Source organism: Rhipicephalus sanguineus, chromosome 8, assembly GCF_013339695.2.
Source record: "Rhipicephalus sanguineus isolate Rsan-2018 chromosome 8, BIME_Rsan_1.4, whole genome shotgun sequence".
Lineage (NCBI taxonomy): Eukaryota > Metazoa > Arthropoda > Arachnida > Ixodida > Ixodidae > Rhipicephalus > Rhipicephalus sanguineus.
This window is the reverse complement of record NC_051183.1, coordinates 81,525,895-81,541,832: the sequence shown is the minus strand read 5'-3', so window position 1 is coordinate 81,541,832 and position 15,938 is coordinate 81,525,895. Positions and strand designations below refer to the sequence as shown.

At 43.2% G+C, this 15,938-nt stretch overlaps 1 long non-coding RNA gene across 1 annotated transcript; it reads left to right on the top strand.

Annotated features, from left to right (window-relative positions):
• The first annotated feature begins 4,515 nt into the window (after nucleotides 1-4,515).
• LOC125759683 (uncharacterized) lies at nucleotides 4,516-12,375 on the top strand. Its single transcript, XR_007417304.1, has 3 exons — nucleotides 4,516-4,667; nucleotides 6,994-7,094; nucleotides 11,620-12,375. It is a non-coding gene; the product is annotated as an uncharacterized LOC125759683 (long non-coding RNA).
• The last annotated feature ends 3,563 nt before the right edge of the window (nucleotides 12,376-15,938 follow it).

Below are 15,938 nucleotides of genomic sequence, written 5' to 3'. Positions count from 1 at the left end.
TACTATTTGATGCTACCAAACGCTACTAAACGTAGCGTTTAGTAGCGTAGCGCTTAGTTTAGTAGCGTTTACTTGCAGCAAAAAGAATGACAGTCGCACATGCCTCGTTCCAATTAAAAAAAAATGCTGTGCAGGTTAGTTGGGCCTCGACAATATTTGTGCTAATTTTTTTAATATAATGTGTGATGCATACTGTTCGAACTATTCGATTCAAAATTATTCGAGGTAATCACTGTTCGCTTCGAACCTAAAATAAATTTGCTTTTCGGACATCCCTACCGCGAAGGCTTCTGTGCGGCGTTCCACGGTACCTAATAGACAAGGACACAAGGAACATGCGGCGCTGCTTCGTATTGGTGAAAAGCGTCCCTTATGAAAGCCTCCTTTCGGGACTGTGGCACGGGAGTACAAACCGGTTCGCTGCAGCGGCGGCGGCCTGCGCATCAGCTTCTCTGCAGTGCACGATTGCTAGCGGCGTTTTGAAAACAGATGAGCAACTCCGCCACATAAAAGTAACATTTACAGTAACTCTAGGGTGCAGTAAGCTTTAGGGTGCAGTTAGGGTGCAGGCGCTCGCAGCGACCCGTAGCGGCCGCCGCTACGGTCGTCGAAAATTAAAGGGGGGAGGGGTAAGGGCACCGGTACCTTGTTCCTCTTAGATCCGACCCCGGAATTTTCGTGGTTGTTGCAATTTCATTCCGAGCTGCGTCTTGAGAGGTTCGTGCATGCTCGCGTGCGACTGCAAATCTTTCTAGCCTCTCCAACGCAACATGCCTAAAAAGAAAAAGACAACGTGTTCCATGACGTTATGCAAAAGAACTCGTGCAATGAAAAGGCATCGATTCTCATTCAGAGCTTCTACGGATCCAGTATGCCTGCAAGAGTGGGCGTGAAACATCAAGGGAGGTCCCTCATGTGTACATAAATTTCATTTGACTGTTCGCTGATTCTTACTTTTAATTAATTATTTTTCTTTTTTATATGCACCTATCTTTTCCTTTCACTGTTTACTATCATTCTGCGCGAAAATATCTGTCTTTGCGTCTGTTCATTTTATTTTTGTTCTTGATGTAACCGCTATAATTGTCAATGAATATTTCAATCATTGTACTCAAACATTACTGCGTGAAAAAGAATGTTAATCAACTAGAACGGAAACCCCGAATTTCCTACATGTTTGTTCTCTACGCCAGCATGTGCCGTTCAGAAGAAGCTAATCTGCCCGCATAGTCTCTAGAGTTTTCTTTTCTTCGTTTTACAATTTATCAGCGCCATGTGTGGCCTACACGACGAGCTTATACCGCAACAAAAAGCTTGGTTTCAACGGGAAACTCCACAGAACGCAGGCTCACACGCGCGAAAGCACGCCAGCGAGCGGCAGCGCCGTCTGCACGCTGGATCGCGCAATCTTTCCACCTGGCAGGCGCGCTCACGACACTAAGGAGACCTTCCTAGCCCGTATAGTTCTGCGTTCGTGTGATCGTCGTGCCGAGTTCTGTTTGTGCGGTCGACTTTTAACGCGCTGCCTCGCATTGTGTGTATTGTGTGTTGTATTTCGTGGTTACTGACGTAAGCGCAACTATACGCGGTACCAGGCAAATAGTCACCAGATGCCGACCGTGCGACTTCAATCTCTGCGACTGCTTTGTTCGGTGTGTGACCGACGGACGCGATTCATAGTTTTGAAGAACACCTTCAAATGTTTCCGCACGTCAGTGAGTAGCAGCGCCGCAATCCTTTGTCGACGACGCGTTCTTTCGCCCTGGAAAATGCTTTGACGCTCGGGGACGGCCGGTAGCTCGGCGATTCCTCGCTTGGCGCACCATTGGAAACCGGCGGTCATTTAGCAGTGTACGCTGCCAGCGTATTTTTTATTGCCAGAGGTAAGTGAACGTTACGCTTCGTACATTGTGAGTTGTTCTTATTGTAGTACGCCTTGTCGCCGAAGAAAATCGCATAACGTGTTGGTAGTGTATGCGGTTGTAGTTGTGCGGATTGTGCTCGCGCATGACATTTGTCAAGAACGTAGTCGGTAGTGTTATAAAGTTTTGGTAATTAGCTCGCTTGCACGCACTGCTGTACTCTAATATTTGCGGAAAGGAGACAACATTTTTGTCAGGCTCACCATTGTCATGCGTTTTATGCATGTCAAATTTATGCATGTCTCTTGACAAATTACTTGGAGTAACGCCACGAAACCGAAGCTTCAACATCCATTTCGTTCGCACGAGCTCTGAAGGAATAATCATCAGCCACCGCGTGAATCGCGAATCGGTACAGTGGGAGAAATATAGTGTATCTAGGGATGTTTTCTTTAGGCGTGCATTTTATTTGTCATTAAGTAACGTGACCCTCAAAAGCGTTTAGGTTAGCATTCTTGGACATTGCTTATTATCTTTCAAGCAATAGATAACATAGATTTGCTAAAAATGCAATTTATGCAGCATGACATTGTATTTTGTTCAGTTGGTTTGCCCCATTTTTATCCTTTATGCACGTTGACCTAATTTGACAAGCCGTACTTTCAGCTGAATTTTCAATTGCTTTTAGCACTATATGTGCGTCCACCTCTCATCGCATAATAATAGCTTGTGAAGAACAGCGCTTGTGTTGAATTAGCCATTTATCAGAGCTCCTCCTCCCTCCTCAAAGGGCAAGGTGCTGCTGGCACACCTTCTTCGGCTTTTCGTTTTTTTTTGAATGGTGAAGTTTTTTTCAACGTACTGCAGGTAGCAAACAGCAGTGCCACGACAAACAGTGGAGTGCTGACGATGCAGTCCAGAAGGTGGCTGAGGCAAGTATGCTATAGGAGGTGCTTATTCAGGCAGAAGAAATAAGCATCTGTAGCCACGTAAAGGTAATGTACAAAGTTCCATTTAATGAAGAAGAATCTTGTTTGAGCTAGTCATGTCGAAGGGAAACAATGAGCGCTAGATAATTGAGATGGAAATGCAGAGTAACAATGTTATGTATGCCAGCAACCAACTCAAGTTTATTCATGCAAAAGGGTTATTCCCAACGGTTCATTTGGGGGAACAGCCCACAGTTTCCACGAATGGGCATACCTGGTAGCCGTTGCACAACCTGTTACTGTGTTTTCGCACTCATTCTTATGTGTCACTTACTCTTGTGACGTTCCACCAAGGTGAAATTACTTCACGTAAACAGCAGCGAGAAGGCTCTTGCTAGCCAGTTCAATTAGGAAAGCGTTACCGTAGCTTTTAGTTCCAAGAGCGTACTCCACGTTTGTCACCATGGACAGTGCATTTTGCCCGGGAACATGGCTTAGTTTTGCAAAGGAAAATGTTGCCTTTTTGTAAAACGTGGTACTGGGAAATGGCATTGTGCCAAAAATATGAAGGTTTATGACTTCTTGCAGCACGCATTGTTGTACAGGGATGTTAGCGTTTTCATAAATGCAATGTATGGTGCCTGAAGAATATAGCGGCCCACTTTAAAATTTATAACTTCATGATTTCAGTATCTGGGACAGACTTTACTGTATACGGTTTGTTTCTGGAAAGCTTCAACCTATCTTGCAATTCTTCAAGGCCAATACTGAATTTGCTGTGTACATTTGGCTGCACATTCTCATCACTTATGCTAAACAACAGGCTTGAGTAATGTGTGGAATTCTTGTCAATCAATTTTATTGATTACCTTGGACGATCTATTCTGCTTCCCACAGTTATTGGGTGCTTTGTGTGCATGTACTATGCATGCTAGAAATGAAGCTTGCAGCATCAACGAGTACAATGCCCATAGGCTAGTATGAGGTGCGAAATGTTGCCACTGCTAGAATTTACATTATGTGTGCATGGTACAGCTGATTGTGTAATTTAGCACTTTCTAGCTACTTACGCAGTTCAAGCAGACGTCGATCATGTTTACTGTGGTATGGCACGGCCACCAAGTTCGTGCATTCTGCATACCAGGAAACCTGACACGAAGCAACGTATTGCTGTGATGGCAGCTAAGTGGGAACAAATGAGTTTGTCTTCTCTGTCTATTTGTCAATACCATTACACAGGCTTGTTAAGTGCATTCAAGCGGCTTTAGCAATGCACTTGCAGCTACAGAGCCAGTAAAGGCAGCCAATTTCATCATCAGAGTTCATTCTGCAAATCCCACTTTCCATAAAGGGCATTGTTTTGTGATAGCTTAAGGTCAAAACTTGCTCAATTAAACACTTCTTGGTGTCTGACATTACATGAATTATGATAATTGTTATATCTCATGTGAAATTATGCCATTGTTTTTTTTTTCATAATCTTACTTTGCATACACACTTTACGACTGCACCCTCCCCAACCGAATCTTTACTAGTGCTACATTCTGTTATGGGTGAAAACAATTATTGAACTAAAAACCACGCCAAGGAAAGCAGTATGATGCCCTGTAATGTAGGAGGATGCTGCTATTGGAGTGTTTAGTCTAGAGCTGAATTTAATGAGAAAGGGCATCAATGTAGGTCATCTGTCGATATTTGCAGACCATAATTGTGTTGTGGTCATTTTGTTATCGCAGGAAGCATCTTCAAAAACCAGTGCTACAAGGATGTGAGCAGCAGTTTCCCTTCAACGAACGGGTCAAATTCATGGAAGCCACGTGCCTGCTGCTTCTGGCTTACACAAACATGCAGCCACCATAGTAAAGTTCTTGCAAAGGTGTGAGACATCCCTATGCTGCATGGATTGAGCATGTTAATTGCCTGTTTTTTATAGCTTATAGCAATATGTCTACAAGTGTACTTCCTTCTAGTGTATATTTACATTCTCTTAAAGGGCCAGTCAGCAGGCTCCGACTTCTTTTTTTACACCTCCCAAACAAGCTCGCTAATTCGTACAGAGGGCTGCAGGAATCACATTGTGCGAATGTCAGACTCTCCACTTCTAAAAACAATAACCACACCTCCTCTTCAGCGCTTGACCAGTCCCTTTGCTAACGAAGTGGTGTAATGTTGCCTATGAGCAACATTAGTAACGCTAACTGTTGAATAGTCCTCTGCAATACGAAACGGTATTTTGGCTTTGTGATGAGGCAGTATCTGGTTGTCACAAGTGTTGCGAATTGGTTCATCTCGCCAGTGCTTTGACTGTGCTTCCTCACCGCACCGCTCTGGCACAGTGGCACACCGAGGAAGCTCCTCTTCAGGATGGTCGGGCTGAGCGAGAAACTGAAACCAGCTGGAATGTTTGTTCTATCCCCTGTGGCTTCATTATTACACCACTTAATCAAAATATTCATGTGACAACATGTTCACGTTGTGCAAGCGTGCAGTTGTCACAAATTTTAGACTCCGGGGTTGTTTAGGGGCCCTTTAGCCTTAAATTATGAATGGTAAATTCACACGTCACGTGGTTTTCTTGCTTTATTTTTTGCAATGCTCATTTTTAAAATAGCATGTCAGCTTCTGTGAGTGGTAATTTATACATTTATCATACAAAACATCCTGCTATATTCAACAAATGTTATTATAGATTTTGCATGGCACCAGAGTCACCTGCTTTTTGCCGTGTGGCAGCTACATGGAAGTTCATTGCTATGCTGCTTTGTTTAACTCATATCTTTTCAATCAATGCGTTTCACAGTCCAGGGTGTTTGGTGTATTTGCATCTTGATGTGTTTAATATCATACAAGTGATGGATTTTTTTCTGTCTTCTAGTGTTTACTTTGCAGCTATTTAACTGTGGTTTCAGGGGCATATCTAGACAGGAACATCAATTCTGCTAAGCTTTGGTTCGAAAAGAGACGCTGAACAGGAGTTCCTTAGGTGCATGCCCTGGGCACCAGCCCTTTGGATTACAGAAATATCTAAACTGCATAATGTCTTTCAGCTCCTTGCTTAATTGCATGTCTTTCTTCAACGTACAGCTCTTTCCATAATCTTTAACATTAACCTACATTACCAAGTGAACATCCCCCGCTGCAATACAGTGGTTATAATGGTCAGCTGCTGATCTGAACTGTGCGGGTTCGATCCTTGATGGAGTGGTTGCACTTTCGGTGGAGGTGCAAATCCTAGAGGTTCCTGTGCTTTTAATTTGACGTTTACATTACAGAACCCCATTGCTATTATTACATCAGCAAGTGGACAGAGTGGTACTTCTAGATTGTATACATATTTAGTATAACAGACAGCTGAGCTGGTTGGTAGGTATTCATGTTAAAAAGGCAGGGCATGCAAACATGGACACAAGAGAGAAACCAAGACACCACTAACGCCAACTGGAAAGGTGGACAGTGGCACAAAATAAAGTAGACATAGAAACTTATCTGTGCATGCCCAGGCAAGAGGCGATACCTATCAATCTGGCACGCGCGATAGTCTACGTGAGAGATAACTGCTCAAGCATTTGATTTCTTCTTTGTGCTAGTTAATCGACGGTTGGCTCTCTTGTGCACTGCCATTATCGATATGCCAGGCCTTGACAATTGGACGCATTTCTTCATTCATGTGCTTGTACAAAACCGCATTCATCGAATTATGGCGTGCATTTACGCCCTCGACAATGTAAAGGTAGATTAGGTGATGAGCCTCCAGTTAGTGATCTCAGCGTTTTAGGTGTCTTGACTCTCTTGTGTCCATGTTTGCATGCCCAATCTTTTTAACATGTATTCATATAGTGCGTAAGAGAAATAGGTTATCTAGTGAGTTATTTGGAAAGTAAGTTTAGGGCGAGCACCAAAATAGCAGTGTAAATTAAATTTAAGCGATGAATGCATCGGGCTGGATTAGGAAACGATATAATGGCGAAATATAGCCGCTTGCTCTTTGCTTATACTTGTCTCACTTTCTTGTCTCATATGCTTTGACAATGACCAGGTGTCGTGTTGGATGCTACTAATTAGTTATGAGCTATACAGACAAATCAGCGGCTGTTTGGATGCTTTCTAAACAGCTACCTCATCGGGAGAGAAAAGTTAATTTGGGTTATGTGAGGCATGCTAAAAAAGTCTACTTGTTTCTGATGTTTTTGTTTTCCTGGCAGACATTCTACACGAACTTGCCCAAAGGCGGAAGGAAGGCACGCACAGATGGACGCACGGAAATCATGGGGCTGCCGTAGAAGATGTGAATGAGCATTAACCTGTGAGTATGTGTCTTAAACATTTTGCTGAAGCCTTTTATTTTGGCTGAACAGTCTTATCAATGCTTTCTTTCCCTGATTTGTAGTGCAATATTGTTACACCCTGTTGCTTTCACAACAGAGCTCTTTAGTCTGGTACAAGGCCCAAAAATTTCGACCTAGATGACCAAATTGCGGCAGCCGGTTGTTTCCACAATTAATGCATTAGTGTAAAAAACGCAATAGACGGAGCACAAGAAAAAGGAAGACACAAACAGTGCTGTGCTCGTGTGCTCAGTCTTCTGCACTGCTTTGTTTAAGCTGTCATACCAACACACAAGCATCCATTTTAGCTGATGTAGTAGTCCAGCTCTACACTTGGTAACGTTCTCCAACGGCAGGATTACCGGATATCTGGCTTGTGAAGTCAACCTAAAGTGCATGCCTGTTCGTGTAGACTTGTGTGCATCCACCATTGAGATGGAAATGCAGCTGTGTTTTAATATTTTAGCCAGTATAGCTCGGAATGGAATTTGGAGCTGTGACAGCAACACTTTTATAGGGGCGAGTTACTAAATTATTGTAGACTTGTGTGCATCCCCATTGAGATGGAAATGCAGCTGTGTTTTAATATTTTAGCCAGTATAGCTCGTGAATGGAATTTGGAGCTGTGACAGCAACACTTTTAGAGGGGGCGAGTTACTAAATTATTGTGTATTTCTCGATGTTTGCATGTTATAAAAACATAGCTGGTTAAAATTAGTCCAGATTTTACGCTATTTCTTAACATATGACCTTCCGTACTGTTCGAAGGCATTGAACCATATGAAATGCTTTGTGCCTTTGTGCGTGTGCCGAAGGTTAGGAGTCATTATACTAGAGATAGATAAAAATAGGTCAGAGGTTAAAGTAAATTTTTCGCAATCAACTTCTTGTGGGCAGTTATTCAGAGCAAGGTTTTGAAGTAATTTAGTGCTTCATTTCTTCGTTTAAAGGAGATTACTGATTAGTGCTTCATTTTAGTGTCTGACAGTGCACACTGTTTTATTTTAGTACCTATTTGGGTCATTTTACGCCAGTGTGCCAGGTCGTTTTTTGACCATTTCCAATATTTTGTAAAACTGGTGCTGTTATGTTTCAGTGTGGGAAGTAGTCATTCAAGCGTTATTTTCGGGGAAAGAATTGCATGATGCAGCAAAGACCTTTCAAACTTCGCACGCAGAAATGAAGCTGTGTCAGGCAAATTAATTGACACATGATTATTGCGTCGAGCTATTACTACAAAGCATTTGTTCCTTTAACATAGTCACCAATCTTTCATGACTATGATAGTCGAATTTATTTTGATTTCAATTTATGCTATTTGCAGTCGTGAGGAAACATTGCAAAATGCACCATTTTTAAGTATATTGTAAAAAAGACTGAATGTTTCATGTGAAATATATTCACAGTATGCGTTCAGTGCATATACCAAGGGTTGAAAATGCTGCTGGCAAAAAGAAGCAAAAATGTCTTCAAAACAGGCACTTGGAAGAAGTAGTGTTTGAACCCATATTGCGGGCTCTCTTTCCCTGTGTAGCAATCCCAGCAAAAATGTTGCCTACATATCATAGTATGCTTTCCTCGTGCGATAATTTAGACAAAGTTTTTAAGGTGTAATATTATCTTCAAGCGAAAAATAATTTTTTCAAATGATAAATAACAAGGCTGTGGGAAGTTTCTTGGAGCTTTGCCTTCACTGCACAGCACATCATTGTTCTTGCATGGTATTTCAGACAGAAGTATTGCTTAAATATGCAAAATTTAGACTTGCACTATATGAGCACAGGGGCACCCGCGTGAATCCTGTGCCAATGTGCTGTGCAGCGAAGGTCAAGGAACGAGACTCTGTGCAGGCTAGGGATTATTCACTTCAGTAAATTATTCCTTGCTTACAACCAAGCAGTATATATGTTTTTAATGGAATATAAATTGCCAGCAAAGTATACCACACAATAACGTCTTGGCGACATTTCTGTTTGGAATGCTACATAGCAAAAGCTAAGCTGCAATATGGGTCAAAAGATATTTTTTCCGACTGTTACAGTTTGGGTGCAACGTTTCTGTTTATTTTGTTTTCATAGTAGTCTTATGACAAAGTGGGTATCTATTTACTTATTTATTTAATACTTGACAATACTGCTGACACCAGTAAGCAGTATTGCAAAGTGGGCTACAGTGATAAGTTACACTAATATGATCTTGCTAAGCAAAACAGGAGCATAACATATACAAACACAAGATAAACCAAGAACATCTATACAACCGTCTTAAGGAAAATGATAAAGGAACAGCACAACAAATACAAAGGCAATGAACTTTAGAAATCAACCTTCGGTATTCCATACGAAACAATTGTTCTTTCTCCTGATAAATGTTAACATTAGAACTTCAGCATTTTTGCAGTGTTTCCTTATGGCTGAAAAAATGTAACTTGAAATGCAAATTAGTAAACTATTTTAGCCAGGAAACACTGCCACCTTCAGATTAAAGAAAGAAATATTCTGCATTAAACGGGAACAACAGCGCTGGACATGGGACGAAGAAAGAGCAATAGACGAGGGTGCTGTCGCCTTCGTCTACCTTTTTTTCCGTCCCGTGCCCAGCGCTGTTTGTTCCCATTGTAATCATGTACTAACCAGCCCAGTTAGGTGCTCTCCTGAAATATTTTCCTCTAATTGCTCAAAGCAATACTTGTATAAGTTATCTGCATGACGCAGTTTCACATCTGTAGATGGATGGATGCTATGGGTGTTCCCTTTAAAGCGAAGCAGTGACATGCAAGTGGCCAAGCTCAATTTTTGAATTGGCTTAATGCCTTTCCTACCTGAATTAAATTTCTTTCCTTAAAAAACTTATATAGGTAGCTTATTTTTCAGCATTGTACATAAGACCCTGCAAGTTTGTTTTTGGCTGTTCTCGCTGCTTTTCCACTACCAATCCTCCATCTGTCTTTTACTGATTTCTCTTGTGGATGTGTTCATCTTTATCAAGCTTTCTCTAAACCTAGGGCTTCATGAGAGCTAGTTCCCAACACGCACATGGGTGGACATTTTTACATTTATTTAAAAGGTGGTCCGTCATTTCCATATTTCTCTCACAACCAGTGCATATGACGCCTACTTACTGGATCTCACTTTATGACTGCATATTCTAAGACAAGATTACCTTGCTTCAGACATTGCACTAGCTTATCATATGCTTCCCTCCTTACTTCGTCCTTATTCTTGCGATAGTTACTCAGAGCTTTTCATTTTAGTATTTGCTATCCATTAAATCATCTCCCCTCTCTTGAACATTGCACCTAACGCTTATCGTTCATAAAGTTTAATGCATGCTCTCAGCATCACGAAATTTCGTCCTGGAAATTATCACTTGACTACAGGTATGATCGCTTTAGCAGCATGATCTTTTTCAACAGCAAAGGAGTTCGTAAAAAACCACCTTTATACTTAAAATGGGGATGACTAATTCCATACCTCGTTTATTAAAGGTAACCTCTTTCAATTTCCTTACGCTTGTTCTTGTGTTGTGCTTGCCTCATGGTTTGCAGTCTTTATGGATCTGGTATATTTAAAGAGTGTATAGCCTGTCACCTGCTTATGACACTGCAGCTAAGTATTGCTCCCACTATCGTTGCCATAGTAGCATTTGGTACAGTAGAGGTTTGTAATGAATGTAACGAGATGTACAGCTCATGAAATAATTGTTGAACAACGAATGTTGTTGGAGCTAGTGATTCAACAAGAGGACTCCTCTTTAGAGGGGCAACGAATTGCATCAAGGTTGCTGCAATAACATAGACACATCAATTTGTTGAAACATTGGCTCCAACAACACGCTTGTTCAATGCTTTGACATTCATTCAAGCCGCCATCTTCAGCTCAACTTTTGTCGCGTTAAGATGTACAGGATATACAACTGTCTTGTTTTCTGATAGAATTCAAGAGCTATTGACAGCAAGCCTTGCTTCTCAATTTAATTCTCATCCTTTAGGTTTACGCTTTAATCTTTGTCAACTTCAGCCTTATTATATGTGCACTGCAGCAGTAGCCCTTCGCAGTGGTCTACAATTTGCCTCGCCTTGTGCGAGCCGATTCCATTTTACACATGCGCAATTCTTCATTCTTCACCCACATAACCTCTCGGTCTTCTCGGCAGCATTAAGTACAAAAATTGTAACTGTTAAGACTTTTGCTTCAACATCATGACAATAATTGAATAGAATTGGTAATGCACGTAAAAATACTCTTGCAGTTAGAACGTAGTGTGTTTAACCCTGAGTTCTTGTGTACTATAGCAATAAGTCTTCGTGAAATCATGCTGCTTGTTCTTCATATAATTAGAACGAGTCCAGAAATATCTGCAAAATACCGTTTCTGCTTTTTTGATTTCTGAAACAGTGATGCTAAGGGAGGCCATGTGCACATGCACCATGGCAATGTTTAAATGTGTATAAATTCTGAACATTGCTGTTGCTCTAGGTGTTTTCTTTCACTTCCTTTTCAGACGTACAGAAAGGAGCGAAGTGGAGCTGTCCATGGGCCGTGCACACAGTTTCATAAGCAGGCTTGCAACACTTTTGACAAATATGTTCCTGAATACATCTGCCAAAGTGGCATTTAAAGAAGCATGTAGTAGTGTACTTCACTGTTTATTTGGCATGAAGCAGCAGGTATGCTTCCGTCATCAGCAAGTTCACACAGTACAGTGCATCTACACATGGCATGCTACCCCCACATCTACCAGCTCGGGATGTGTAGCTTGATTGTAAAATGTTTACTTTGACTTAACACAACAATTATTAACAAAATGACATGAAAGTTTTGCCACCTATGCAGGCGACATTCTCAGTATACGCTGCCAAATATAAGCGGAGTTTGACCAGTCCATTAGTCGCACATTTCCTTGTAAACATCTCGTAGAGGGCTGCTGTTGTTGTTGCAAGCCAATGCGCCGTGATGAATGAACCATGATTCCAAGATTTTTCTTTTCCTCCGACCTTTGTACACGAGGTAGCATCGTCGAATTGATTAGGTCAAAGTTATGCCTTGTCATTCAGCAGCGTTCAACAAGCTCCGTCTTAGAACATGTTGCATGGGTGGTTTTCGCAACATCCTCTTTGTGTTCTTTAACCTTCGATTACCTTCTTCAACCCATTTCGCCTATGCAAGTTGTGTCGCAATCCCCACATTGTACTTCGTAGATGATCCCGCTCTAATCTTCGGCGGTGTTTGTGTATACCTTGTCCTTAGGACATGTGTTCACAAAGCCCAAAGACCGCACACCTGCGGATGATTAGAGCAGGGTATCTACAGAGTACGTTGTGGGGTTCACGACACCACTTACATCGGCGAATTGGGCAGGAAAATGCCAAAGACGTTCAAAGAACACAAAGTGGGAATGTTGCTAAAGCCACCCATGGAGCGCATTTTAAGACAGCTTGTTGAATACTGCAACGACAGGTTATAGCTTCGACCTTAACAATGCGACGATGCTGGCTCAGGAACGAAGGTGGAGGAAAACTATTGGAATTATGGTTCATGCGTCATGAAGCATCTGCTTGAAACAACAACCACAGACCCATACCGAACGTGTACGTGGACGTATGTGGCTAGTGGACTGGTCGACCTCCGCTCACTTGTTGCCAGCGTATACCGAGACTGCCACCTGCATAGGTGGCAAAGCTTCTATGGGATTTTATGGTGCAGTTGTGGTACAAAACCATGATTTTGCATTAAGGCAAATGTGCCGTATATTGGACAGTACGGGCAGACCATTCTTTTGTATCTTAACGTAGGAGTACGTAAGAAGACCTTTTTGTAGGAAATTGTTGTATCTGGTCACGGAACAGTGTTCTCATTCAAACGATGTGACGGGGGCTTTGTCCTAGCTGTGCTAACGAAGGCACTTCGTAAGAAGGCTCCTTTTTAGAGAAATCGTTTAATTAGGAACACGTAAATGCTCGCCAGCGCTATACCTTCAGCTTTGTCCGTGTTTAGGGGCCAGATTTTTGCAGTGTACCGCTCGTGAATGTAGTCCCACAATTGTGTCCGTATTTTCTGCGTGAGGTATCAAAAATACTCCTTTATTCTCTACATGTGCCCCTTCAGACAGGACGCAGCTCACACCAGCGAGATATTTTCATTGCTTTGCTTGTTCTCACTTTGCGTTTTTGAAGGCGCGAGAAGTGGCGCCTTTTACGTGACTCAAACGCCAAGCGGCGTCTGCGTCGATATGCAACGCTGACTGCGCGTAGCCATCACTTGCACAGGGTGCGAAACGCGCGCCATACCGGACTACTTCGTGTAGGTGTACATGTGCAGAAGCTCCGCCCCCGTAGCTTTCCCTTCATTGCCAAAAAAGTTGTCCGCGAGTATAAAACTACAAAACATGATAGAGGCGTTCGCGATCTGCCTCGTTTCGCACGTGCAGTTCACTCCTATTGCAGCACATTGTTTGTTACTATCACGACGGCGTCATCATTACGTTGGAAAGAACGGGCAACATTGTATGCAGCTTCCCGTACACATGATCTTTCAATTCATTTCATTGGGGCGCCATAAAAGGTCACGGGGCGATGAAACGTGATCAGGTTGCCCCGCGAAAATCGAGTTGAGGTAGGCCTCCATATTATTGTATTTTGAGTGTTCTAGGCTGAGTAACTTCAGACTGCGTGCCCCTGTCGCTGCCGTTATTGCTGCACTAATCTCTTGAGCCTCAGTCTACGGAACCCGAAAGAAAAAAATTTGAAACAATAATGGGGTCTGGAAAAGTGTTAGAGGGTCCCTTTAACACAGCGCGATGTGGCGACTTTAGCCCAAGCCTTGGCCTCGCTCAAAGTGTTCTATCCATAATAGGCCCTACGACGTGCACCTTTCTCGCATGGCTCTAACATCGCGTTCCCCACTTACGCTTGTGCCGCTAAAAATTGCGGCCGGGCTATAGCCACCGTACTGTCGAGTTTTCCAGTGTGACTGCAGCGCCAGAATGCAAGCCTAGCGGTAAAAATTACCCATCTCCCACTAAAGGGAACCATGTGGGGATGCGAAGCAGCGCATGGGTCGACTTAAAGTTCCGTGATTGCTGAGAGAGTGTAAGGGGAGAGGCCACAGCGTCTTACCCAGCCCCTTACACAGCCCGGAACGCTCTAGCGCGTGTCAGCATGTTCTGACTAGAATACAACGCGTTGGTTCATCGCGCGTCTGCAGAATCTCGTTCCCCGATGCCAACACATGATTGATGAGAGAGTGTAAGAGGGAGAGGCCACGGCGTCTTACCCAGCCCCTTAGACATGCCAGAACGCCCTAGCGCGTGCCACACAACTGGTTCCCGAGAGGACGGTCGCCAAGGGACGGACACAGCACCGAGCAAAGCTGCTTCGCATCTAAAACACTAAGCAGACGGGGTCGGTCAAAATGGAACGCCATGCGCGCGTCTCCCTCCCTTCATGAGTGGGCGGATTGTGTGCGGGCTACACGGGCTACACGCAGAAAACCGACACGGGGCGCGCGCGTCGGTTTTCTGCGTGCGTCCACGGCCAATGTCAGCGACTTGAGACGGGACAGTGCGAGCAACGCAGCTCCGTCTCGTCAGTGACGGTGCCCACAGGAGAGACACGACATGTGTGCGTTTGCGCTAGACAGGCCGTGGCCACAAATGTTTTTTTTTACATTTATTTACGTTTTACTTTCGTGTATACCGGTTCTTACGACGGAGGGATCAACCATGTTTTTTTTCTCCTCTTACGTGTCGGCAAAAGCACCTTGAAACACATAGCGCAAGAAACGCAGAAACAGAGTGGCTGATTGAATGAACAATGTGCATTCCAGAGTGGAAAGCGCAGAGGGCGGTGCGGTTTAGAGGAAGTGTTTTAAGTGTATACAAGTATGTCAGAATAGTTTCGATGTAAGGACTGTTTATGGAGCCGAATACATATGGGGCACATCTATGTTAAGTCATCATGAATAGCCTCCCTCATTGATCTGGTTAAGCATCAGAGTTTGGCTGCCTATCTAAATAGCTTTATTGGTAACCTGCGCAATAAAAAAAAAACCCCAAAAAATTTAGTTTCCATTTTATCCTTTAAGCCAGGGGTCGGCATTCTGCAGCCCGCTGGCCGCATGGGTCCGCCCACCACTCTCGATTTGCCGTCCGGCCTGCGCCGTGTCGGCTTCATGTAGCTTGGCCCTCCACCTCAAAAGGTTGCCGCCCCTGCTAGGAATGACTAAAAATAAAATAAAATGTTTACAATCGCGCCTTGCCAAAGTCTGCTACGAATTCTGGACGGCAAGATCGACCAAAAGAAGCACTGATAATCACACCAATCAATGAAAGAATGAATAATCCGCACGCAACCTCATTTAAGGTATGTCTAAATGATGCGTATGCGTAGAGTTTCATTGTGGGTTGCAGCTGTCCCTAGAACTCTGTACTCAGGAGCATCAGCATGACGTCGCTCTCCTTCTTCGTAGCATTCGCCAACATCAGGCAACGGCCCACGGCAGCCGCATTCCGAGACCACGGAATCTTGAGCTTCGCATCAAATCTTCGCAGTGTAAAAGTTTTTTGATGTGTACATATTGCATCCTTCACGTCTGCTTCCCTACTTCTCCTAGAGAGTGATTGTCATTGCATGAAATTTTCATGCCGAATCTAAGGAAAAAATTTCACTCCATTTCTGTGTCACGTAAGACGATCGTCGCTATAAAGAATATATGTATTAAACAAAAGCAAACGTTGTTGTGGTTGCAGGATTTAAGCTGTGGCTTTGAGTCTCATTACAATGCCACGCGCCCTTGTTTATTATCCGGTTCCACCAAAAGCAG